General features: G+C 40.4%; 1 protein-coding gene and 1 long non-coding RNA gene across 6 annotated transcripts in view; both read right to left on the bottom strand.

Annotated features, from left to right (window-relative positions):
- LOC102102170 (bifunctional heparan sulfate N-deacetylase/N-sulfotransferase 3) overlaps nt 1-27940 on the bottom strand; it is a 338929-nt gene that overhangs the window by 196755 nt on the left and 114234 nt on the right. The gene's annotated exons all lie outside the window — the stretch shown is intronic.
- The window catches only part of LOC148184223 (uncharacterized), a 43372-nt gene continuing 30960 nt past the window's right edge, over nt 15529-27940 (bottom strand). For 2 of the 5 annotated variants that reach the window (XR_015772687.1, XR_015772683.1), the window contains exons 2-5: nt 25485-25557; nt 20572-20862; nt 19867-20060; nt 16202-17246 (exon numbers count right to left, since the gene is read on the bottom strand). This is a non-coding gene — a long non-coding RNA (uncharacterized LOC148184223). Of the gene's footprint in view, nt 15635-16201; nt 17247-17796; nt 18917-19866; nt 20061-20571; nt 20863-25484; nt 25558-27940 lie in introns of those variants that run through there. The other 3 variants (XR_015772684.1, XR_015772685.1, XR_015772686.1) reach the window with 3 other exon arrangements.

Consider the following 27940-nt stretch of genomic DNA (forward strand, 5'->3'; position numbering starts at 1 on the left):
GACAAAGATAAAACCATTCACTGCTTAAGGACAGAGACAGCAGCGCAGGGTTAAAAACCCAGCAAAATACTCCTCTCTGCCAAAACTAATTCTTCTGCTCAACAGCCCACATGACAAAAAAAAATCCAGAAAACAAATTATCCTAACAATGACAAGTGAATGACTTGCAGCTCATGTCTTCTCTGCTGCAGTTACCTCTAAGTCTTAAAATCTGGTATTGCATAACCCCAAAAATGCAACAAATAAAGACACCTTGCAGCTTAGTGGTCAGGTCTACATTTTGCTGCTTTTCTGGTGAAGAATAGCCAAGGTTACGCAGGGAGCACTTCCCAATCCTCCTACCTTGCTACAGCATACCAGCACCTACTGCCCCAAGTCATCTGCACGGAGGAATGCAACGTGACACAAGAGTTCCTTTGGCTGGATTTATTTCCAACCCATATTAAGCTCTGTAGTGATACAGTTCCAAACCCCCGACATTCTGGAATCATAATCTTTACTTGTGAGAGTCAAGGAACAGGGTAAGAATTCTGGCTGGCCAGACTAACCCAACTAAAACTGCTTTCCACCTAACAAGGCCTCCCTCCCTGCTTCCCACCTCCTCCAAAAAACCTGCAGAGACACTTCAAGTTAAGTTCAGAGCTCAAAGACAAAACTTTCTCTGGATGTGAGGAACTCTGCAGGCAGTGAAAGGAGACTCATTAAGGCATAGAACAACACTGAGATAAGGGCCCTGTTCCTAATTGCTGACAGCTCTATCAGAGCTCTGACCCTCATGGTCATTAGCACAGAAGATGCTTGAGATTTTTAACACAGGTCCCTGAAGTTTTATTTTTGCTACAGCTTGATGAAATTAATGTACAAATGCCACTTGTCAAAAACCAACTGAAAAAAGCCAAGCTGGGTGCAACTGCATTTGCTGAGCATAAACTCATTGCTAATAATAGTTGGATTTAGGTAAACAAATATTTCCCTCTTGTACAGATAAATCAATTTTCCACAGATATCCTAAAATTCAAAACTGACAAATACACTCCAAGCCAGCAATAGCTGATTATGTTGTGTAAATATAAATAACACAGTAAGTGGCTTATAGCACATTACTTTGTGCCACCATCAGCTAAGACAACTGACAAGTAATGGTCACTGACAGCAGATGGAGGTGTTTCCATCATAGCTTGGCTTCTCCCTCTGCACAGAAAACATGTGATTAAACTGAACTTCGTTTCTACACACGTTGCTAAACACATCAACGCACAAAGGATTTCCTTTCAGTAGAGCATTTTCCAAGCCATCCAGATGAAACTCAAGGGTAACACAGAACTTGCATCTTGAGCTTCATTTTAAGATTTAATTTTAAAACAGCCCAAATTACATTATTTTTATTTGCTCTTTTCAGATATTCCTTGTACAGTCTCAAGTGAATCACTAATTACTTCATGATTAAGTACTCTTAAAGGCTAAACTAATAAAAAGAAAATTAGTCACTGGGCAGATGCAAGAGCTAAGCCTCAGACACAGGGCAGAGAGACAATTTCACATTAAGAGTTTAAAAAGTGATGAGGAATAACATAGAATGAGACTGTAAAGCAATGCACTTGGAAATATATCACAAAGCATGAGCAATCTCATACCCAAAGAACCCACATTCTGAAGATGACAAAGCCTGCTACACAGACAATAAGTGCCATCTGACTAACCTGTAACAACTGAAAACCAACTCTGAAGTTCATTTGTTTCTTGTGTGTACGCTGACCAGCTGGCCCACAGACCACCATCACCAGCTTCCTGCACCAGCTCACTGAACTGCCAGTAGCTGTGAGAGCGGCTGCAGCTACACTTCACTCTGACACACAGACTTCACACCTTTGGGGTTGCCTGGTGACTTTTTAAGGAATCAAAACTTGTCCTCATGCTTACCAGAGTCTGGAAGTGCAGTGGCAAGTTTCCTAAAGGTGCAAATGTTTGAATAAGTACAGAGAACAGTAAGACTTGAGGAATACCCCTGTATGACATACAGCAATGTATTTTTTTGCTTGCATATATGTATCCTGATTAGTACTGTACCACACAGCTAACCAGTGTATTAGAAATTACATTGCTCCTTACATTTCCAATATGGCTGGACTGGAACAAGCAATATCTGCCTCTAAGCCAGCATCCTGAAAGACAGGGAAAAGCTTCTGTGTCTCTCAAGATTTATCTCAGATAGGAATATGATATGCTAGTGTAAACCATCCTTAAACAAACTGGCTCAGCCCCATCCAATACTTATTGGTAAAGGACAGCTTTACCAGTTAATAAGACCTAAATCTCATACTCAGAGCAGCAACTGTTTAAGGGAAGACAACACAGCCTTTCACCTGCTATACATCCCTGGGCTGCCTCTGTATGGTCACAGTTACAGAACACCCACAGCTGTGAAGGATGCTGGCACAGACACTGCCCTCATCACACCAGCAGAGATGGGAATGTGATACCTAATCCACTATAAAATCCTCTATACAATCACCAGGCAATAAATTCTCTTGGTTTTATCAGGCATCATTGGGAATGAAGAGCAGTAAAAACCTGTTGATCTTTGTTTCACAGTCACAGACAAAGCTATTTATCACATCCATGGAAAATAATGAGGTGCTCACTAGGAACTATTATGATACCTCACACCAAAAACTAAACTGACAAGTATTTGAGTGAAGGGACTGTGAAGGACAGGAAGGGAGCTGTGCACATCTACATCCACTGCTCACACCCATCCTTACACAATCTGCTTGTGATCAGCAATGCGCTTCAAGTTTTGAAAGGGACACTTCCACTACTGAAGATACTGAACTGAAATACTGAACTGAGTTTGGGCAGCCTTGGATAGTAAGAAAACACAGAACCAAACTTCAGAAAAAAAATACTCAAATACAGAAACCCATACACAATACGTATTTAGTAGAACTATTCTTCAAGCCAGAGTTTGTCCTCTGTTTAAAAGCTAGCCTCTGAGGTAATTTGCTGTCCCATAACTCACAGCACCTCAAAGCCACAGCATAGCCACTATTATTGTGGCAACAATGCAAGATTTTAAGAGAACAATAGAAAGTGATCGCACTCAGCAGCGTACTCATGAGCTGAAAAGAACTCTGAACTCTTTTTACTGCAATAAGCAGAATATACTCTGCTGTAATTGCTGGGCTGTTCATTTTAGTCCCCTGGTGGCATCTACTGAAATGCCATCAATTCAAATCAGTTTTCATAAACTCTGCAGTCTGGGACCTTGAAACAGCATCCTCTTCCTAGTATTCCTTTTCTAATAAATACCAAATGACTTAACTAACATGTGATAAACAGAAAAAACAAACCCATTTATATTTATATACCTTGTTTGCTCCAAGACAATTAATACCATTACAGAAACCGCACCTATTAATGTTTGCAAATACACATGAATATAATACAAAGTTAAATATTTGCCATATAAACAGTGATGTAACACTAAACCACTTCACATAATGTGTCTACCAAGCAACCCCATTCCAGCAAAAAATAACACCTTAAGCCTTTCTCTCTCAAAAAATCCAACACCAAACCCCAAAATAAAAAGAACAGCCTCAACAGAAAATGCACCCCCCCACAGCTTCTCCCCATTTTTTAATTTGGGTAACACAAACCAAAAGCCACAGACACCTAATTTCATTCAGAAGATCAACAGTAACTGCTGTTAAAATTTTAGCCTGATGAATTTGAGTTTCACAATTTAGCTTTGTTTTCTATTTTATTTCTCACATGTTTCATGTCACAAGGAACACCCTTTTCACAGGCCTATGCCAGTAAAGTGAACAACAACTGTGGCTTGATTACAAGAACCAGAAACTACAAACAGTGACAAGGCCACAGAAGACCACACAGTATTTACTGCTGACAAGAAGAATGACTTGAATGTCCCTATGCCACCTTTGTCACAAATTTCTTTCCACCAAGGCCATTAATCAATATGTGTCACTGACATGGCAGAAGCTGTCACCCCTCTTGGTTGTTATACTGCTGCAGAAATCACCCAGAGCTGCCACCTGAGCTCAACTCTGGGAACACTGTAGTGGTTGTCAGTGGAGAAATGATTGAGACCCACCTGTTTTGTAACAGCTTCCCTTTCACGCTGCCTAAGACACTTGCAGTGATCCATTATAAATATGGGTGGTTTTCTAAATTTTAGTTCCCTGTAGCTTAAAGACATTTTCATTACTTTAAAAAAAACCCTTATTTCTCTCTCCAAGAATGATTCAGTGGGTCAGAAGAGATGCTTGAAGATCAGTCAGGCTGTATGTAGTGATTATTTCCTACTGCATTTGGCATATAAAACTTCAGGTTTGTTTACTGATACAACATCTCCCCAAGCATTTGTATGACCCCATTTCTTCCACTGGGTCATAAATAAAATAGAATATCATTATCACCTTCCTCTTTGGAAGACTGAGCAAAAATATACCTGGTGACTTGCTACAATTGCATCAGAAAATTATGGCACTCTCTGCAATAAAAATTGAATTCAACAAACTTATGTCTTTAATATCGAATCAGCTTCCTTCACCTGCTCTTCTTACTTCCTAGCTCAATGACCCAAACTAAACCAACCAGAAGTGATCTCAACCCACATCCTGAAACTTCAGTTCACACACAGGCAAGCAGACCAAAAGCACCACACAACAAGAGTAGGTCTACAAATGACATGTAGGATATTTTCTAACTGCACAACAGGCTACTGTTATTAGTTCAAACCTCATTTATATAGAAAAGCAATGATAAAATGGCAGTAGGAAACTTTGGAAACGCATACTACCTAAAGAAAAGATTCTTGAATTAGAGAAGTAAATTCAAGAAGGAGAAAAATCTACCTTCCACTGCAATTAAAAATTGCCAGCTCAGCCTCTCCTCTTTTCTTTAGTTCTACTGGTAGGACCATTTGGCTGCAACAAAGAAATTCACAGCCAAGTGGAAAAGGTGTCAAGAGACTTTAAACTTCCCTGATACATCGCAAACCTTTTTTTTTTTAAACTCAGGGTAATTATTATTACCTTTTAAAAGAAAAAATGCAGCACTGATGGGAAAAGGAATCGTTACACTGCATTCCCGCCAGCATAACTTAAATGCAAGCCCATGTTCCTTGATGTAAACACAGGCTTCATCCCAATATATTTCCCCAAGTCAAATTACTGAGTAATTTCCCTAATGCCTTGAAAACAACTTCATCTCAGAACAGCGTGGGGTCTGCCCCGCACTCCAAACTTTTAGTGTAACATCCAAATGCGTTCCAGCCCTCAGTCCCTCTCATAGTGCACCAGGACTGCTGAATGAGAAAGCTTCAATGGTATCAGCAATATATATATACATATATATATTAATAACCAAAGGCATTACTACAACACAGGCTGTCAACAAGTCAACTGTAAGCTACAGAAAAAAAGAAAAGCAGAAGACAGCGACTGGTAGTTAAGACAGCTCCTAGTAAGCTTCTCATCCATAATCAACTTCAATATAATTTCCTGAGAAAGTTTTTAGATATCTCAGTACTACCCAGCAAGGTCTCACAAAATAAATACACATCTCTTCCTGCAAAACCCAACCGGTGGCACTCGGAAAACACAACACCTTCTATCAATTTAGAGGCCAATCAATCACACAGCACAGCAGGAAGACAACCGAGTCCTGCCTTCTTCCTCACTCCTCCTGACAGAGGAATAATTTACAAGTAACAAGAGGATTGCTTTGCTCTGATATGCAACAAACTCCAAATGTTAACAGTTCCATTTCAAGCATTATTCACCAAAATGCTCCAAGCACAAGAACTCACAGGTTGTCAAAGGGTATGACATATACAAGTCCTTGACATTCATCATTACAGTCCCTTCTTCTGTTTGGAGTTTACATGTGGGAAAACACAGAGCTATTCCCTTGGAGCAGGTCTGGAATAATAGTGCTGATTACTTGATTACTAGGTACATTCTGATTTAGAAAAAGCAAGATTCCAAGTCAATATTACTACACTGATGTAAATGAAGTCTTAGCTCAACAGCACGGAGCTTTCAAGAAACAGCAGAGCCTGGCCAAGTTAAAATCAACCAAATTTCTTCTGGTAGCTGACAGCTGGAAAACATGAATTTGAGAAAAGTGTATCTGCATTTCATTAAGGGTCTGGCACTGTGAAGTTCTTACACACTGCTGGAGCAACAAGTGGTATGTAAAAAACCTGGAGGATGAGAACCACTAGGTGTGTAAAGAGGAAAAGCTTCATGGTGATAGCTGTTTAAACACATACAGGACAGTTTTCCAGTCTTCTCGTAAGAGACATGACCAGAACCAAGCCACACAAATGGTCCTACAGCTGTGCAGCTCCACACACTGGAACACTTTAAGACATCTTGGACATTCCTGCGCATATTCTAGCCCTGAGATCACACTATTTTTTGATATAATAACCAAGAGGAAACTAAACACCACTGAGTATTTACTGCGGTCATGAAAATTTATGTCAACTGTTATATAAACTTCCACTACCTGTTAACACCAAAACACACCACAGTGTTTGCTGCTTTGCTTTTCACTGAGGATACCATTGCTATTGCCTGCTCATAATTGCATTAAAGTTTAAAATATGTGGCAAGAAGACAGGTCTCAAATCCAAGCCAAAAGAGATTTAAATAGGGAAAAAAAAATGCAGACACTGGAGGGTTTCCCTCACCAACCCTCTGCTGCTCTTTTTGTTATATGGTTGTTGTTTTCCACTCCACCTTAGCCTACTCAGTTAATATTTACCAGGTGCTGCATGCTTGCTTCTTCAACACCTCCTGGGCTACAGCCTGAATTCCACCAAGCTCAGGGAACTGCTCCAAGGGAACACTGACCCCCAAGGGGGCCTTGGCCCTTCTCCTCGGTGGCTGGCAGACCTAACACCAGCAGAAACCATTTCCTTTTCACCCAGGGTGGCAGCAGGAGTTGCAGCCCGAAGCAGCTCTGGAGTCTGGCCTTTACCCACCATGCTACAGAACCTCTGCCTAAGTCAGAAATAAACAGAATGGCTACTTCTAAGCTACCTTTCCCCACAGTTTGTAACGTTACGTTCAGTTTGGAAATTGTTTTTAATACTTACTAAAATGCACTGTGAAAAAACTTGGAAAAAAAACATTGTCTGCTGCTACTGTTGCAATACTTGCCCACATTTATTACCCTGTAAACATAATAAGCAATATTTGATTACCATCTTCAACCAAGTACATTAAAGTTTGTTAACGATATTCAAACATAATACTTCCTCTCTACATACATGCTTTCTAAATAAAAACAAGGTAATTCCCCCCGGCTTGCCCCTTCTATAAATAGGGCAGATGCAGCACTCTGCAATAAGCAGCGATCTTTACACCCACACAGTTCATGTAAAACATAGCAAGTCATGCTTGTGCATGCAAGGCTTAGGAATTACATGCATGAAATCTGTGCAAGACAAATATTTAAGGATGAATTTCAATATCGATTTACACAGTACACTTATGCTGGCCTTCTGCTTTATGTGAATTTGGCAGACACGAAGCTTGTACCACTAGTTTACGATTTTTTATCAAACTCCAGCAGAAGATTTTTAGCCTGTAAAAAAAAAAAGTCATGGCCCCTCCCAAACATTCTGGGCAAGTGAACCCAAGACTGCTTATATATTATGGAAAAAACAAACAAAGCTCTCTGGAAGACAAATTAAAGTCCTCCAAAAAACTATATGACAAACCCCTTAGCCTTCAACTGCTAAAAAAGGGTTTACTTTTTTCCTCCCATGAATGATTAAGAAAAGACAAAACCCTGTGCATACTTGTTACTTAGCTGGTTGTCATCTCAGAAAGGCAGTCCTCAGCACAGAAATTGTACTTCTATGCTGTAAGTCATTTAACTTGCAATTATTTAAACAAGACCCTTCTGTGAGCTCATTCCCTACACTATTCAACTAGATCATTTTACACAAGTTTACTTCATATTCAAAAATCGGGCAGGGACAGATTTTTCATTATTGCCTTTCTATATTCAGATGATTTGTTTAAAGACAGCTGTCTTTCACCACTGCTTCCCTCAGTCCCACATCCAAGTGATGAGCTACTATGATTTGTTATCTCACATTTCTCTTGCATTTCAGATCAGCTCGGGATCCTACTGTCTTGGCACTGCAATTCCACTGTGTCCTAGTTCTCTCCTTCTTATTTAGGAATAGGTTATTAAGCCTGTCTCTTAGGCAATGAGATAAATAATAGCTGATGAGTTTATTACATTTGAAGGTCATTTTTCACTCCACCTTCAGCAGTGTCTGTTCACAAGCTGACCAACATCTGTTGTGTAGAAACTGTAAATTCTTTATGGGGAAATAACTGAATCACTAGACAAAAGAACACCAATGTGAAATACATTGCCATTAATTCCCTTCCCCACTTCCAAAGTTCACAATCTGCTGGGAGAGGTTTGTTGGAATGATGTATGTATTTAATTTAATCCAAATGGGAAATACAATAGGTTCCAAAATGTTAAGTATACTATGGCCATTATTACCACATATTAGCTGTGATCCACCATATGACCCTACTTTTCCCAATAATATAGGGATTTCTCTTTCTCCATATATTATTATTTCTCTTCTTCCATCTTAATTCACACATAGCTGCATATATCTTCATTACACAACACAAAGAAAATAACATCTTGCTCTCTTTCTCTGTCCTGGCAGCCCCTATGACTCAGTTCATTACTGCTGTAAAACTCTACCCCCCTCGAGAATGGAGCTGCTTCTATCTCTTGAGCTGCTGGATAGTGACAAGAAAGTTTAGAACTGTGGCATCCCATCCTTTTAGAATTAAATAAGCTGGGCAGAAACTATTCATTAAGCTCCCTTGCACACTACACAAGCAACAACATCCTAAGACTGCTCATGCCACAGTTCACGACCAGTTATTGCTTTGGAACTCAAGCATAGAACACAACACATGGTGAAGTCACAGAAATCACCAGTAAACATCAAAAGCATTGGTACAGGTAGCTCCTATGTTTTAAAAAGCAACCCAAAATAACTAACAGGAAACAGCAGGTTTTCAGGTGAACGAGATAGATGAGCAGTGGATTATGTACACCTTTCCTTGTGAATCTGGGATTAGAGAAGAAAGTAAAGTCCATCTTAAAATTAATACCGAAATAAAAGATATTGGGCTATGTGTTACTGATTAGTATGACAACAGAAATACAAATGTTAACTTTTTACAGTCAACTTGTACAAATCCTTTAGATCCAGATTAACGTACTTTCTAAAACAAGCTTTATAGCCCAGAGGGACTTTGATACACATCAGCTGCATCAGGATCTTGTCAAGCACTTCTGGGTTGTGTTGAGTGAAAAAGCAAAGAGCCTGGAACATGGATTGCCAGAATTCTGAGAACTAACTGATGGGGATTTTGGCTCAGGAAGTACTGACCGAGGGCACAGCAAGGTTATCAAGCCATCTGGCAGTTCCCAAAAATATTTAAAGGAGATAGAATATCAAACTCCTTATGCTGAGGGCAGTGGGGGGGGGCGGCCGAAAAAAAAAAATATTTCTAAAATTAAGACACAATAGGCTCAGAAAATATTGTTCACCTCATGCCTAACAGAACTAATCAATAAACAGTATCCCATGGATAAAATGCTGAGGAGGAAAATAAAACCTAAAGATGCTTTGGGAAAATACAGGTGAAAAATGAAATAAGCTATGCAGTTGAAAAGGACTTGGCCAAAAAGAACCACTGCCAGAATCTTCAATACCACAGCAGGTACTGAAAAAGCTCTGGGTTAAACTGTTCCATGCTTGCAGGGATGAACACAGAGCAACTACCACTCCCTTCAAATGCATAGCCAGGACCTGAATCAGTGACCTCTTGCTTTTCTGGGGAATTTATCCAGTTGAAAGGCAGCCAGCACAAGGAAAGAACACCTTCCATATAAACACAGTGTCTCCCTCTGCTCAGCTCAGGAGAGATTCAAAGGCACAGCATTTCAGACCCCACACAACCAGAAACTTGCTGTGCCAGAAGGAGCTCGGAACACACGATTTTGGCCTGTCCCTATGCTGACATAATAACATAATATAACCATTGAAGAAGATGCTATTTCATGTGGTGTGTCTTCTCCCTGACACTGCTGCAACTGCTGTGTGATCAATTCATTTGAATTTATGGGGACCTGATCTGGCTCACTTGGCCCAGACTCAGAACACAGTGCTTGTTCATGGAAAAGGCAAAAATCTCTGGAGGGAGCTTGGAAAAATATCTGTGTACTCTATATAAATTAATCTCTTAACCAATACATGCTCTTTCAGATAGTATTACTGCCTCAGTAAGAATCAAATTAAAAATTTCCAATGTTCAACAGACAGTCTCAAGCTGTAACTGTCCAGTACCATGAAAATCCGGTCATTTTCCTCGGAAAACAAGCCAAAGAAGCAAAACTTGGCCTTTTTCAACTAGCCAGAAATATTATTTTAACAGATTATTAATAACCTTTCTTAAGATGAAAACCAAATCCTTTCATTTCCAAGCTGTACTTGATGTGAACTTCTCTCTAAAATTTTATTCTAACTTAACTGTAATCACAGTGGGGGTTCGTGCTACTCACATGAATTTGTTTTGGACTAAGAGCCACATATTACTAAACAAAAGAGGCTATATGGGAAGACGGACCATTATAATCAAGTTTAATAAGGAACTAGAGCATTGTTCAAACCATTTGGTTTCATGTGTCTTGGTCACAGGGATTTACTGCTGAATCCTTGCTTTCATGTAAAATACAGAGCCACAAACAAAAGCCCCCACATTTAAAACCACACAGATCTGCCTGACTGCAGGCAGCATTACAATCCCCTCATGCCAAGCTCTCGAATCCTTGTCCAGCTGTACACTAAACCACAGCTCTATTTTCAGCTACTCCATCGCTCTTCCACACGGGGAAAAATGACAAGTGTCAAGAGCTACTGAACACAGAATTCTCACAGTTGGTCAGCACATCAGTGCTCAAAACAGCTGCTCTTAAAATTGTGGTACACTGAAAAAAGTCCATTCATCAGCCTCTAACTCTTTCATGTTGTTACCATCTTAAGACACAACTCCTAAGTACCTAAAATCCAGGGCTTTAATTTCTTACAACTAATGTGTCATGTAAACCCCAATGCTTCCAGGGACATCAGACTCTTAACACAGTTTGTCCAAGTTAGATAACCTCGCCACTTACGAAAACAGGTAAAATTTGTGAGAATTAGGATGGAGGAGCAAGGCTCAAAACCAACAATAAATCTCACAACCACTCCAATACTTCTGAAGCGGCAAGGCTGCTGTGGTTTTCCTATCCCTCTTCGTTGCTCACTATTACAATCATCATACAGTCACCTTTTTTCTATTAGAAGCTGGAACATTTCTTTGTTAGTGTACATCTAGAGCACAAGAAATCCCACAGGGGGACAAACCTCCAATACACCAAAGGCACACACTCCTAAAGAGGAGAGAAGCCTATATGAATTCCAATCAATCCAAACAGCTCTCAGGACTTAGAGCCTCTGAAAGAGAAGCTAAAATACGAGTCACTGGGACACTACTGCTTCCCCAACAGCTTCTCGTCTGCTGGCAGAAGCTTTCCCTACTTTATGTCAAAAAGCAAACGGTGCTTGACATAGCGTTATTTTTAACAAGACAGTTCTGCCCACATTTTCACTCCTTTCGTTTGGCCATTTTCCTAAAGGAGGAAAAAAAAATTAAATAACCTAACAATCAATCCCTTCAGCATTGCACACAGTGTCCAACTGCTTTCAGTTCAGGTTAAAAAAAAAACCTAAAAAAACCCAGCAAAACCCCACAAAACACACCAAAAACTTCCAGAAAGTATGAAAGTGATGTCAAAGGTAGGATGATCTCTGACCCACAGATCAACAGCAGCTGCATGGTTCATGAGGAGCTGATGACCAACTTTTCCTCCACTTCCACAGGGTGACACTTGCAGAACTGTCCATCTCTGGCACTCTATCCCCCTAGAGCAGCTCCTGCAGGAACAGATGTTATGAGCTCATTTTGCATGTACTGGTCATAAAAAATACCAGATGTTTCAGAAGGAGGAAGAAGAATACAGAGAGAATGTAGTTCAGCAAGGACAGTGTTTGAGGCAGGGAGCATTAAGGAGATACCAAAATACCGCAGGGTCTCAGCTGGGGAAGAGAAGAAGGTGTGACATTTAATCCTGCAGCAAGGTCAGCACTGTGCAGAGCAGCTGGCCCACATATCCTGTGGCAGGACAGCCTGCCAGTCCTTCCCTTGCAGACTCCTTTTTGTTCCAATATCCATCACAGAAGCAAACACCAGGCAAGCACGTTTCTATTTTGTGCTCTGCTCCATGCACTCCTGTCAGTACTGACACACTGTGCTTTTTTTTATGAGCAGTCAATGGGAATGTCATTAGTAACCTCACAGCTCAGCTTAGCGAACACCAGCAGGATTTTCAGGAAAAAAGACATGGGACAGCATCCTAAACCATTACTCTGGGTGACAATTCCCAAGCTATGACAGTCAGATGACAGTGCACTGCAGGATGAAAACTGATCAAAGCTGCAAGTGAACTGGGTTAGACACTTGAGCAGCCACTGGCTGCAGGAGGGATGCCACTGATTGGACACAGAAGCACAGGATGCACTGGAAACCTGCCACAACATAACCCTACCTGGCTGCCAGACTGACCCTGGCTTTACTCCAGCCACAGATACAATGTATTCATTTATAATTTAGGAGTAGTCCTGCTCATCGTGTTTAAAATACTAGAATAAAATTTCCTTGTCCTAGTGAGCAGGAAAAATGCTCTTGACCACCAGATTTGGCTCAGTCTTCTAAGCTCTACCAACAGTAAAAGCTCTACAGTACTGAAAAAGATAAGGTGCTGGTAACAGCCAACAGCTGCACACATTGTTCCAGCTCCACTCAGAGGAACCTGGAGAAAGCTCTGTCTTTGACTGACCAAAATAAACCAGGACCAACACTGAACTCCACACATTCTGCAGCATCTCCTGAATTTCTTTCAAAGCTGTCAGCCTCTGAAGAACCACCTGTCCTTTTGATTTCAGTTTACGATAAACCCCCATAGAACAAGAAGCTTAATGTTATCCAAAACTTATCTTTAAAAATTTCATCTTAGATTATGATTAGAAACCAGTAAGTTCATACAGAAAAAAAAAATAAGGCGATATGAATTTTACCTCAAATAGCGTAGAAACACAGGAAAATAAAGTGGAAGAGAAAAAGAGAACAACCTGCAACCATCACTGACAAAAGGGAAGTTCTCCCCCCTGCTGTTTGTATGCCTCTCAAACTGTTTCCCACCTCCTTCACTGGAAAAACATTTGACAAAAAAAAAACATTTCCAGCACATTTTTCAGAAGAGAGAAGAGTAATATTTCTTTCACAGAATCTCAACCAACATCAGCAGTGACTTTCACCCGTAGAAACATCTGAACTGACAGTGAGGAGATTGTCTCTCACTTCTGTTATTACTTCTAGGAGATCTTGAACAGCTGAGATCTCGAGACTGAATTTCTGGATGCAGTTTTGTTGGTTTATTTAGAAATGGACTTAGAATTTGTTCTCAACACTGCTGCCAGTTTTCCTTCTCTTTGGCACAACGAGTAAACATGATTTAAATAGGACCCAGGTTGTGCACAACTGACAATTTCTCCAGTAGCTGCCATCTTTTTTCCTGGTGTTTCATCTACCATCCTTAAATCCCTTGTTCCCTTCACAACCTTCCTCTAGCTCCCCCCTCAGTGTGTCACTGTGCACTGAGCGAGACAAGCTCAGCTAGCTGAGCAGTGCTCAGGGACCGTGGGTGGAAGGACAATTCCAAACCTGTGACTGCTCACCGAGGTCACACCAGGCAGCAAATGTGCTGTCACAGAGGGGAAAGGAAACACCTTCTTTCAAATCATTGTTGCAGCACACAGCTCACTAAACTTCATAAACTGTAAAAAAAAACTACAAGATTTTACACTGGGTCTAGGTAAAAGTCCTTTCTGCCCACTTCCTCTGTGACAGACAAACTGCTTTGACAGAACTGACACCTGAGTTTTGTAAAGAAATAAAGCAAAGTGCTTTCACATTATTATTTGCGTGACAAAATGGATTTTTAAACTGTCCTCTAAGTCCTGCTGCTTGACCAATAATTAGATAAACATGCAAGAGACATTAAAGATTCATGTTACCCATTTTAACAAATACCAGCCTGTCAGAGGTGCTAGCAACGTACATCTGAAGAAATCTGGCAGTAAACACATTAATATGTAACAACCAGACATTTATCCCTATGTGCCGAACATCACAATAAAGAATAAAACCGTTCTTCCCCAAAGTGGGAAAAACAGGAAAAACAACTCAGGGGTGGACCTTTTTTCTCTATAATGTTTAAATGAAAGGAATCTTGCACTGCTGAAATATTTTTAATTCTAGAGCACACTGTACTCCTCCATCCTCTCACTCTCCAAACAAAGAGTTTTGGCACTAAAATTTAAGAGATTAGTGCCCAGCAGGTGATGATTACAGTGGCATAAAATGCAAGAACCAGAACATTAAATTGTGAGCTGTGTTGCTTCGGCTTAAGAACAAACGAAAAGCCCCTCACAAACTACACAACCAAAAGCACAAACCATACCCATTGAAGTTTTTGTCAGAGCAGAAGAAACGCTCTCAATGCAGCCCTTTCCACTACACATTTCAGACCAGCTGAAGGCAAACAGCCTCCTCCCACTCCTTGGCAGTGCAATTTAGGGTCAGCTGTGCATGAGAAACATCTAGTGATCATCAACCTTTTGTTTAAAAATAGAAATGCATGAAAAACCCCACAATTTGCATCGATGTGTTAATCTGATACTCCAGTCAGGCCCTTGCTAGTGAGAGGTCAGTACACTCACACTGTGCTTACTGCACTCCTCACCTGATGCTTACCAAACCCAGCAACCATCACTACAGAAACACACGAGTCTCATAGAGTAAAACAGCATCGTGCAAAATACACATAAAAGTAAAACGAATATACAGTCATTCAGTTGAGGATTTTATCACCTTAGCCACAAGAAGTTTTTAAAAAATCTCCAACTTGGGAGAAACACAGTTTGTCTTGACAACAAAAAAACTTCCATTGTTTAGAGTCTGGGTCACAGGTTAACAAGGGCTGCTTGAGCCAAAACATTTATGTGCCTACTTACAGTCAACGACAGACAATTACTTACCTTTAGAGAATGATATCTTGGGCGACACTGCCTGCAGGATTCTGAAATAAAGAAGAATACTTACCATTCCCACACATCAAGCTTCCTGAAATTTGTTTCATCTCCATTTTTTCCCCTTTGTACAAACCTGTCAAATTTTGTCCGAAGCAAAAGGCAGGACACATTTAAAAAAAGCAAATGGTTTGTGGACAGAAAGCAACTTTATTCAATGTTTACCTCATCCTACAGAACATATCGACCTCCACATGTTTTTATCTGACTGAATTCACATTCCTTCTCCGTGCATGTTCCCATAGTTATCTTTAAGTGTTCTTGAATACTGATGGCAATCTTGATCACATTTCTCTGTGTTTAAATGAATATAATTAAAAATATTAGTGACTGCACACAGTGCACCTCATGGGCAGGCCAAGTAAACAGTGGTGGTGCATATCTTGGCTAGAGACTGACACACAAAAAACTCCATTAAAAATTGAAGTTATTTGCTCTTCAAAACATGTTTCACATTTTCGTTATTCCAATATTTTGTCCAAATAACTACCAGAGCACTTAGCTCACAGTATTTCTGCTACACCACCTCAAATATCTGGGATACCCAGTGCAGTATTCTAGCGCATCTAGGTCTGGAATTTGTTTACATTCTCCTTTACAACTAAAAGAATAAATTTCAAGTCAGAAGAAAACTCTTCATCGCTGCTGTTCTAGAAGAAAAGTGAAATTCCTGACTTTAATGCTTAATTAAACACTGAAGGCTACTCATGTTTTACAAAACCACAGATAATGAACACAGAAAAAACCTCACTTGATATTCCAAAGGAAAACCAAAACCATCTCTCACTGGTTACAAACCTGGCTAAGCTTTTCTCTCCTAAGCGTCTTCTATATTCTTATAAACTACCTGAAAATATCAACTTCTTTTTTTTTTTTCATTTTCCTTGACTTAATCAACTCTTAAGTACTAAAAAAATTGTAGAACTAACCAAACATTTATTATGCAGTGGTGTGGAGTAACAAACCCCTCAGTCAAGTGTCAGTCACTGTCACTAACCTTCATTTCTTTCCACAGGAAAGGGTTTGGGATCAGCTCACTGCACTGCTGCCTCCATGGCATCTCCTGTTCTCTCCTGTCCTTCCACAGCACTGGCAGTGGGAAAAGCAGCTCCATCCTCTCCTCAGAAACAACACTACCAAAATCAGCATGTTTCATAATCACGTATTCCCCAGCATCTGTTTCTCCCTCTGCAGCCCTCATGGCCTCTATGCCCCTTTCGTGATCGACAGTCCCTAGAAAGAATTATTTATTAAACAAACGGGCACCTTGTCTCTGCCACCTCCCAGCACTTGCACTCAATTTTTTCAGGGAGAGCAATGACTAGCCGTGCCTTTTGGAAATGGCCAAAGCCCACCCTGCTGTTCCTGCAGCCTCCCCTCACGGATCAGGAGCGGGAACAAAGACCCAGCACCTTCTCTCAGCTCACCTCCGGCCAACCGGGACCCACCTCTCAGCTATTTCTTCTCTCTCTGCCAAGTCAAGACAAGGCTTGAACCATCCCCCTGAGCTGAAGCGCCCTCTTAATCCCCTCTCGGGGCGCACGAAAGGGCTCGCTCGCCCCTCAGGAGCCCGCGCCGCCATCGCACCTCGCCGCCACAAAATGGCGCCGGCGGGGCCGCCACAGAGCGGCGGGGGCAGCGCCCCTGTGAGGGGACGGGAGGAGCAGCCCGGGTTTGGCGCCAATTCCACCCGGCGCCGAAGTGGGGAAAATCCCTCAATCCCCTCACACCGCGCCTGAGAGCCTGAGGCACGGCTGGGGTTGGTCTTCCCCTCGTGTCACAGCTCTGGCAGCCAAGCGCTTCACCCCCGGAGGCCCAGGAGTACTCTCGGTTTCCATCCAGTCAATGCAAAAATGTAAAAGCAGTGAGAACAAGCCATAATATCGGTCTTCTTCCATCAGGTCACCTCAAAAAAAAAAAAAAAAGGTAAGAAATACATAGGCCACAAGTTAATCCAAGCGACTAGCGATGCTGTTGCTTTGCATCCTGACGAGGCTGCTAAAACACAATTTTTTTTCAAAAATAAAAAGGACACATTTGGGGTTTTTAAGCACCATTTGGGCTACAAGATACACTCTTATATTGGGAAAAGACCACTCTATCTGCTAGCCACGGGGGAATTGTAACCATGGCAGTAACACAGTTCTGCTCTCCCGTACCATCTGCCGTACATTAAGGACAAAGTGGAACATGCTCTACCAAAGTTCCTACCTAGCCTTTTAGGCATAGAGGAAACAACACAAAGTAACACTTCCCAGCAGTACAGCCTTGGAGAAATCACAAGTAACAGAGCAATACCAAAAACACCCAGTTCATTTCCCCTTGGATTAGGCAGGTTTATCTGTCAGCTGAGCTACTGTTGCCTGTAGCACACCACATTCTGGCTTGACCCTTCCATTTTTAGTCCTACCAGGACTAATAAAGAGATTAAAACGGAGCAAAACCGGACTCCATACTTCAGTAGACGGCATCTTTCATCCTGAGTCCAGGACTGCACCAGGGCTCCCGGGCTGTGGTTCGGGGCTTTTGGGCAGCAGGACTCGCCAGCTCTCACACAGCCTGAACAAGGACAAACTTCTTTCAGCCACTTGTGTCCCTGGAAATGTCCATGTTTTGTTTGTAAAAGACAGGCGAGAGAAATATTGCCTCAGCTTGGGAATCACCCAAATTGGGCAGATGGAATCGTGTCACTTTGCTTACACAGTTATTCACATTCCCCCCCTTGGATTCAGCTCTTCTTTCCTTTAACCACAGACAGCAAAGTTGTGGTCTTCAGCAGATTCACCTCACACAGTTAGACCCATTCATTGTGCTTTATGGTGATGCTTTGTCCAGCTCCTCAGGGGCAGAACACAAGATCTTGTCAATATTTCCTGAGTAAAAATACTGGTTTCTAACCATAAATCTAAAAGCTATATCAAAAGATATAACCATGTCATTTTTTTTTTTTTTTGGTCAGAGCACATGACTCCAGGGAGATTTGTCTGCAGAAGAGGATGCACGTGTCATGTGTGCAAATTCAATAGTTTTCGTGCGCAATATCATTTTCTAAAAGCCATGGTAAAAAAATTGGTACCCCAAGTAGTTTCAAATTTGAAAGGATACTGACTGCAGTAAAATCTGCCTTTACACTGCAGAACAAAAGGTGTAACATATTTTACGTGTCTGATTGCATCTCGGGAAAAGATGACAAATGCAAGGAGACTGAAACAAGGAGAGGACAGACCCTAGAAAGCCTGTACTGTTCACTAAAGAAAGCCATAAAAGCTCCCCCAAGGCACAGCAATTCCGTAGCACAGCGACTTGACATTTTACAGGTGCTGTCACAAAGCCAATGGACACCTAGTTTTTTGTGTACATTTTTTTTTCCTAGGAGTCTTTTTGTTCCAGGAACATTTGGGCACCTCAGTACATAGAGATCCACTGTACTTGCATCTTCTGATACTGAACCAGCTACCAGCAAAGTGAAATGGAGAAGAAACAGATTCTAAGATTCTGCTGTTCTGTTGTCTGTTCAAGGTCATATTTAAGAAACTCAGACTTAAGGAGATGTCATCAGGGCCATTCAAGCATGTCCTGGGAAGAAGACACCACTTGGAATTAATGCAACTCTCTGAGAAGACAGCCCTTTAAAAAAAAAACAAAACAAACAAGCCAAACCAACCTACAAAAAACAGGTACAACATTTTAAAGGAAGGGAAAAATACTCTGAGTAGAGCCAATTTTAAAATTTTCACTGTTCATTTCTGATCAGTAAGAAAGAGGCTTACATAGAAATGTGAGAGTATTTCTGCAAAGATCAGAACCAGAAGCTGCAGTAGCTGCAGTTACTTCAGAAGCTCTGCCCACAAAGGACCTTTTCATTTTTTGCTTTATTGTCTGTGATTAGGAAATGAATTTAAGAAAAATAAAAGAAAGCTATTAAGAATTCAGTTTGAAGTTCTACTTGGAAATAATCATACATTATAACACTTCTGATGGAATAATTATTGACTACATATTTATGTCTTAAGTTAGATATGTTAGCAAGATTTTGACACAGAATTGTTAAGAGTATAGGGCTTGCCATTCCCTATTGATTTTCACAGAGTACCCATAAAGCAGTACTCTATAACAAAAGATTTTTCTTGGTTACAGTAAGTTTAACTTCTTGATTAAATTTCAGATGGGTGCACTGCAATCTCTCTCTCCTGCCTTTTTTGCCAATAGATCTCAGAATCTTTGTGGAAATGAAACCTTATTTTAAAAGCTAAACCACCTACTGGGATTTGTTCTTAAGTATCTGCCTTCTGCCAGCCAGCAGGTCACACTTCAGACATGGCTGTGATCTCATTAAGCACCACTGCACTGCCTCACTTCAGCCAGGAAAGCACTGAAGGGATAAACACCATGGAAATCTTCCTTAAAAATCATGTCATTTTTAACTATTGATGGATCTTTCAGGAAGTATCCACCAATAGTTAATATTAATTGCAAGATCCTGGAAAATTAGACTCCACATGCTAGAGCTGTTGAAGAATTAGTACCTTAATCTGGTTGTTGACGATGAAAGTATCTGTACGTGTTTTCTTTGCTGCAGTTACTTGGTTTTCACCCCTGACATGACTTGCACATCAGGCTTTAAAGGCAGTCTGGCTGTGCTGGGAGTCACTGCAGAGCAGCAATAATAAAAACCAGCATCGCAGCAGCCTCTCAGATCACCGATGAGGTTCAGACAGGCCTGAAATAAAAACCTAAACTTAATAAATTGGAACTGGAGGAATGGCCTAAACACATGCTTGTGTTGGGGAAGGCAGAAGTGACGAGAAATTCAGCTGGGGACAAAGATAAATCTGGGAATGAGCTCCAAGGAAAAAGGTACCATGATTATTTCATATCAGGGAACAAAGAAAGTGGAAATCCCTCAAACACAAGCAGTGAATAGGGGGATGCCATCAAACCCTGGTCCTGAAATCTGCAGCTCAGTACCGTGTCTGTCACTTTCACTTTATCCAGGTAAGAAGCACACAATTGGCTGTTAAATCTGTTCTCCTCCCATGGCATCAAGGAATGGGTTACATGTAACCTTCCATGAGGGGAAGGTCGCTGAAACTTTCCTGAATAAAGCACTTGTAGCTACCTTTGGGGAGTAATAATAACTTTTATTCTGCTTTTGGATAAGCTGACTACATCTCCAGTGCCATTTAGCATCATCTTGCACACACAAGCAATTGTCCTGGACAATTAAACACCTGCAGTCCAGAACCTGGTGAGAGTCTCTTCACTGCCGAATGTCTCTTTCACTGCACAAACAACATGTTGAAGGGGGAAAAACAGAAGACTTCTTGGCACAGAAGAGCTCTGCAAGTCTCTTCCTTTTCTTTAGTTCACTTTCTCAGCTTGTTGCTACTCTGAACAAGGTATTGACCAGTGTCTCAATAGAAATGGCATTCTTCTCATCAGCGGTAGGAATTTTATGATCATCTGCAAGGTACTTGGCCTAAATTCTTTTGGAAACCTTCATGGGGGAGACAATCAGGATCCTGTTCAGACAAACAGAAAGAGCCATAAATTTTCAGACCTGAAACTTTCCCTCAGCATTGATCAGTAAAAATACATATCCCTTTCTGCAAAAAGAGGGGACAAAAATCCTGTCTGTTGCCCAAAGCTGAAAATCGAGTTTCCATGATTTTTCTAAAGTTTGTGGCTTTAATGAGACATTTAAAAAAGTGATTATCATGAAGGACTACTCCTCTAATTATAATAACCTTTCCTATTCTTTCAGAATAAATTTTGTTGAACACTTTTCATGTGATTTGCTTCATTATCTTTTCATTTAAATCATCTTTGATGACACACCATTTAATTAGGTTTATTGTGCAGGTACGGATGGTTAAACTTGTGCATTCAGCACATGCATTCCATTTGGCCAACATAATATATCTTATTCATGCCACTGTCACCATCCATTACGAAAATTAACAAGGCATCATACAGTTAAACTAAGTTTGCAAAATGTTGTTTATCAAGAATTTTGCTTTCACACCGTTATAGGATCCCTTATTGATGACTTAGCTGGTGTTCTGTGATCCCAGTCATAAATATTTACTTGTCAACATAAACTGTGAAATGTTACTTTCCAGGGAGTCAGCCAGTGTTCTCCTCTAGTCATAAATATGATTCCCTTTGATGTAGTATTATTAATGTTGCATTTTTTCCTGTTAAGAGATTTTACCAGGAAAAGAAAGAAAATTGCCTGGTAGTTAGTAACAATCATTTTATACACACACAACCAAAATCTCACATAACTTAAAATTTACTTTGGCCTGCAGCAAGAGGTAAATATTCACAACTTGTTAAATTTGCAGATTAATACGCACAAACTTGTTATTGTCAAGATATATTGTTCAATGGCTAAAAACCAAAAGTATTGGCAGAATATCTCCGAGAATTCCAGCTGTAACCATTACGGATGCTACAAATTCCCTTTGCTCCCATTATTTTTAACAGCTGCTTTTCCAAATGGAACAAGATTTACAGGGAAGAGTTCTAAGACTTTCTTAGAGCAGCTGATACAATTGTCAGACAGAAGCAAGTCAGCTGTGGCAGTGGATTTGGTGAGCTGATATCCCACCTTGAGCGCTGACACCAGCTGGAGTGCCAACAGCTGCCCCCAGGAAAAGGAGCTGCTGTGCCACTCCTGCAGCAGATTGAAGCCCAAGATTCTGAGATGGCTCAGTTTTCAGTTGTGAGAAACCACCTAACTAGCCATCAGTTTAAATCATTTCAGCCACAGTACCTCTTCCCCAGAAAACTGCTCCCACCGCTGCTCTATGCTTCATTGTAAAATGGCTTCACTTCCAGCTTTATTTTATAAGATGCTCCACTCAACAAAGAAAAGCAAAACTGCTGGGACCACAGCAAAAAGGATCAGTCTCATTCATGGTGGGTCTCTTCTCCAAGGACCGCACATTTAGTGACTGTTTCATCAAGGAATACCAGGCAGGTGCTCCTAAATGGGCTCAGAAATGTGTGGCTCAGATAAGAACAAAACCAGGTGTAGAAGAAAGTCTTTTAAATTCCTGCAAAACACCTGAGGGAAAATAAATAAGGACAAGGGCTGGATGCTCCTTCAGAAAAACAAAGCTACTTTGTAGGTCAAGCTCCTGCAATGCTGTAAAAAGTGCTTAGGGGATCAGATGTCTGAAATAAAAGCTCACAATGAACAGCCATGGTTGCTGGGCACTCACCCTTCACGTAGGTAGAAAGAAAAAATATATTTTTATTCCAACTATGAACAAGATAGTTTTTAAGATCTCAGGGTTTCAGGCTTTGTGACAGTAGCCAGGACTGTCACGTTGAGGCACCAGCAAGTGAGAAGGTCCAAATGGTTCGAAAGCAGGTTTGAAAGAGGGTGTCAGTCACAGACAATGTGATGACAGTAAAGCTGGAACAGCTCCAAATGAAAAAATAAAACCAGCCACCACTATGTCTAAGAGTCATGGGGAGATTTCAGAAAAGTAGTGATGGCTCAGAACAGAACAAAGAGATGAGCTGGGCACAAAATCCATAAAAAATTTAATGGTGCTGTTCCCTCTCTTTTGTACAGCTGCCTGAATGAATCTGCAGTTAAAAAAGAGAAATATATATTTAAAATAAACAGAAAAGGTGTTTCATACTCACACCCTATTCTTCTCTTTTGCTTTGCTGCTCTGATGGTAGCTTGATCTCTCAAGTCTATATATGGACATGCAGCTAAAATTCTAATTAAAACTTGTGCATTTTTAACATTTAAAATGGTATAATTCAAGACCTAAAAGTAACAGATACATGAAGAAAGAATAAAAACTGTCTGAGATGTTGAATTTCATAGTTCATGACTCCTCAGCACTTCATTATGCAAATCATGTAGCACATGCTCCATGATTAGCACAGCTTTCTCAATGGAATATGTCTCTCTGTTATTAAATTAATTTTGTCTGTCTGCTTCTTTTACACTCTCTTGCTGTCCTCAGCATAAAACATTAAAATGTGGGGTCAAACTAGAAATCCACATATATAGAGTTAAGTCCTTTACCCAGAGAAAAAAAAGGAAAAATAACTTGCAATGTAAAGTTGATGCCCAATGTAAACAGGCAACTATTAGCTGTGCTCAAAGTTCTCAAGGACAAAAGCACAACTTCTGTTTTTTTAACCTCTGTATTTTACTGCAGGTTGAGAAAAGATAAAAATCTCTTGTCTGCGGTAAAAACAAACATTTGGGGGCTATATTTCATAAATGGAAATAAAATAGCTAACCTTAAAGATTTTAGTGGTTTTTTTTTTTTTTCCCTTTATCTAGATTTTCATGCAGTGCTATTCTCCCTCCGGGTAACTATTTTTTTCTTGGCTGGTCTCCCTCTCACTCCAATATATTTGGTTACATCATGGAGCCTGTACTTCACCCAGCTCTTTTTATTCTATCAGGAGCAATAGCAAAGAAACACTGGATTACTTTTTTTTTAAGACTGAAAATTATAATCAGTATCTGCAGCAATAGTTTTATTTGCAGAACAATCTAAGGTGTACATGGAAGGTGATAGATTTCCTGTTTATCCTCACACTATATTAAATACTTACAGTTATAATAAAGAAAACTATGCTTGTATTTAGTTGGAGCAAAAGAGAGAAATTCAATGCTACTGGTCCCATATTTTCCAGAAAAGGGATTTGAGGTAAAATTGAAGTTTTGGCCTGACAAGTAACCAACCAAAAACATCTAGAATGCTTAATGTAATCTGTGTTTTAACAAGTATAAGAAAAGATAGCAGACAGCACTGGGAAAAAATAAGAAATAGATTAAATAAAAGAAAGACTTATATTTCATATTTACTGCTACTGTGAAAGGGTAGATGTTATCAGCATCCAAAAACCACGCACAGTTCAGACTTGAGTCCCTCCAATGTGTTTTCTCCAAATGTCACCTATGTGCCATTTACAGAACATACTTGAAAATATCTTTTAGACAGTTGTTTTTTTTCTATTTGTATGATTTTTATATTTCAATTGTTGAAATATTTCTTTCTTGGGAATTGCATTTTTCATTCACGCACTTGTTTAAAAAAAATTGTAACTAAACAGAACACAACAAAGCACACCATATTTAGATGAAGCCATAAACCAGTGTGAAAATGTAAAACCCCCATGTCCTTAATCCTTATCTGGCTTAATATAATGAAGAACACTGACTTCCAGACCAGTGAAAAGAAGCTTGACCTTGATATCGGCCACAATCTTATTATTATTCCTGTAGCACTCCTATTGTTATTTCATTTGGAATATGTTTTATACAGTCCCATGCAGTTTGTCTCATCCCCCCTACTCTTGTCTCATGAAGGGTTTTTCCCATTTTTTCCCACTGACATCAGCCTTTCTTTGGTTCTGACAGTAGGTCAGTCATTGGGAATCCACTTAAAACTCCATTCTTGCCTTAAAAATCCCTTTCCTGTTACTTAATCTGAAGTTTTTGGGGAGGAATAATCCATAGAGGATCCAATCTATCAAAGTACTGCAAAAGGACCAAGTCAAAACAAGGAAAATAGAGATACAAATGAATAACTTCCTGTTAAGGAAGTTATTCAAAAGGGATTTTTGTGTTAGCTCTGGTCAGGAGCAGGAACTGAAATAACACCCAGAGAACACAACCCTTAATCAGCAGCATCTGCAGAGTTAATCCATGGGTTTTGCTAGAACACAGCAGTACAGTTTTCGTAAAAAGAGAGTGTAAGCTGTTCATGTGTAAGGAGAGCTCTGAAAATAAAAATCTTAAACCTATTTAAGAAGCAGGCTAGAGTGCTTCTGTTCAGGTGAGATTATAAAAATGAATGCTTTGAAAGATTCAGTAAATCACCTGGATTGTGATTCTTTTTTTGTGTGTCTCTCTGCACACCTAAAGCTCCACAGAGCAGCAACGAACAATTAAGGAAACCCACAGAGAAGAGTCCACTGTAACACTTCAGGTGCCTCAAGTCCTTCCAGTCCTTGTTAGAAGAACTCCAGCTGGCCCCTTCCATCCCTCTGTAATGCCTATTGTTTTTCATCCAGAACACTTGTCTAATACCTAGTAATTCACAAGGAAATCTCAGCAGATTTCAGCCACTTGCCTCCTCGCTGCCATAATACATACATTTCTAAGCTCCCTCTTTGTCCACAGCACGTTCCTCTCAGTTGTGATTCCACGCTCCGAATGATTTTTGAATCTGAAAATTGAATTTGAAGCTGAAATAAGAAATTCAGTTGAATGGAATTTGAATTTGAAATAAGATATGCTGCTTGGGCACACACCAAGGCTTACAGAGCTAGCAACAAGCAGGGCCCCCCAAAACCGACCATTTCACATATGACTGCTTTCAGCACTGCCCATGGAAAAAGTCCCAGGAGTCTAGAAGTGCATCCTGGTGAAGCACCGTGCATCAGCACACTGACATCTCTCTCTGTTTTCCACCTTCTTACCCATAGAACAGTCGGGATTAAGTGTGATCTGCCCCTGTGCCGCAGTGCACCGGAGTTGCCATGGCTTTGCTATTCTCTGCGCAACGGAATCGCGCTGCAGGATTTGTCCTCAGGCATTTAAAACGATACTCCAGCCTTCAGTGCCACTGCAGGGGACAGACTGTTCGCTACTGCCGAGTTCAAACAGCCACAAAAATACCAAATAACCTTCACAGTAAGGCTCAGCCATTTAATCATAAAGTCTATAATCAAGCAGGTTACTCAGCTGAGAATGCACATGGAGCCAGCTGGGAATAGAGGAGAAAAACAACCTAAGCCTTGCTCAGGACTGTAAAGACACAGCACAACCTTTGGTTCCATCCCCCTTCCCAGATTCTGTCCAACATTAACCTGGAGCTGAAATTACTTTGGGAAATAGTTTAAAATCTCAAAGATACCATAAAGCTTGTGAAAAACACATGGCTATTTCACCAGGATGCTTCACAGACATTGCTGAATGCCCTTTGCACTGCCCTTTTCTTCTTGTAAACAAAACTCTGGCAGAATTCAGGGGCAGGAAATGGCATCCAGGTCATCTCTAACAGGTGAGGCTGTTTCCTTCTGCACCCCTAACTACCCCTCTCCTTTCTCAACTTGCTCTTGAGGCACTTGTTTAGATGTAATTAAGCAGAGTTTAATGGACACATGCTACATACAGGTACAGATGTCAAATCTCACTGCATTTTTCTACAGGGGATGGACACCCATCTGTCTCATCTTGCAGGAATTCAGTAATAACGATCCTGAGCAGAGATTTTACTCATCAAAAGTACTTTTGTTCAGACCTTCCAAAAAGCCCAGAATGAACATCTGAAAATAGCTCACTAAATTCTTTGCAAATGTTGAGAAGGATGTCACCTAAAAGACAATGCACTGTATTTGAATTGCATAGAAGATGATGGCATATTATTGCATGAATTAGACTTGATACATCTGATTTTAAGGAAATATGAGCACTGATGCATCCTTTTTTTATGTCTGCAAAGCATTTAGAGGAAGAAAGAATCATACAAATCTCATATGCAACACAAATTTCTACTCAACCACTATAAGTTAGCTCATTTCTTTCACTTCTGTGATTTAAGGGGCAGATTTCCCTGTCACAACACAGCACAAAAACCCTTGCAGCTGTTTTACAGCAATACAAATAGGTCTATTAAAAATGAGCAAAGAGGGATCCTGAGAACACTGCAGCAGTACTCAGGTGGAAATGTGGTGTACCAGAGTTAGCAGTCCTCGTGCAGAATTTCTTTCTGTATTATTTACCTGCAGTAAACATATTTAGCACATAACAGATTTGTTATGATGATGATTTAGAGTTCTGAACCAGTTCTGCTCTCAGGTGTGAGACTTCTGTTAAAACCCACAAGTTATTCCACCTATGTTTCACACAGTTAATCTTTATACTCCTCTATTTTACCTTAGAACTTTGAAAATTTCCCTGGAATACTGCCAGTAAGATAAAGACAGGACACATCATCTGCTGATAGGTCAAGTATTTCTAGAGCTGTTCTGTGATTTAAATGCTTTTCATATAATATTTTTCTAGAGGGAAATAAACTCCTGCTGCTTTTCTCTCCATGATGCATACACTGAGGAGAGGCAGGGTTTGTTTGTGTGTCTTTCTTTTTAAGCTGCATCCCTTCCAAAACCTCAATAAAAGTAAAGGATGAATTTCCAAAAGGGAAGGAATCAGCTGTTTACTAAGACCTTTGAATTTTAGAATACTTAGGGTTGGAGGAGACCTTAACCCATCTTGTTGCTCTCCCCTGCCATGGACAAGGACCCTTTCCACTGGACCAGGTTGCTCCAAGCCCCTTCCAACCAGGCCTTGGACACTTCCAGGGATGGAGCAGCCACAAGTTTTCTGGCAACCTGTAATATTGTCTGGATAACTTAAGTAGTAATCCTCCTGCAGGTCTTGAAATTGACCCCAAAATTCTTTACAGGGACACTTCTAAAGATGCAAAACACCATCTTCAGAGCTGCAGCATCAACAGACAATTTTCTGCAAGGTTTGTCATTCATAGCTTTTTATTTCCCTCCATAGATCCAACTGGTTTTACCATGTTTTATCATACTATTTTTAAC

The sequence above is a fragment of the Pseudopodoces humilis genome, chromosome 6 (assembly GCF_049639895.1).
Source record: "Pseudopodoces humilis isolate 2021_Gansu_Grassland_sample_001 chromosome 6, ASM4963989v1, whole genome shotgun sequence".
NCBI classification, from domain to species: domain Eukaryota; kingdom Metazoa; phylum Chordata; class Aves; order Passeriformes; family Paridae; genus Pseudopodoces; species Pseudopodoces humilis.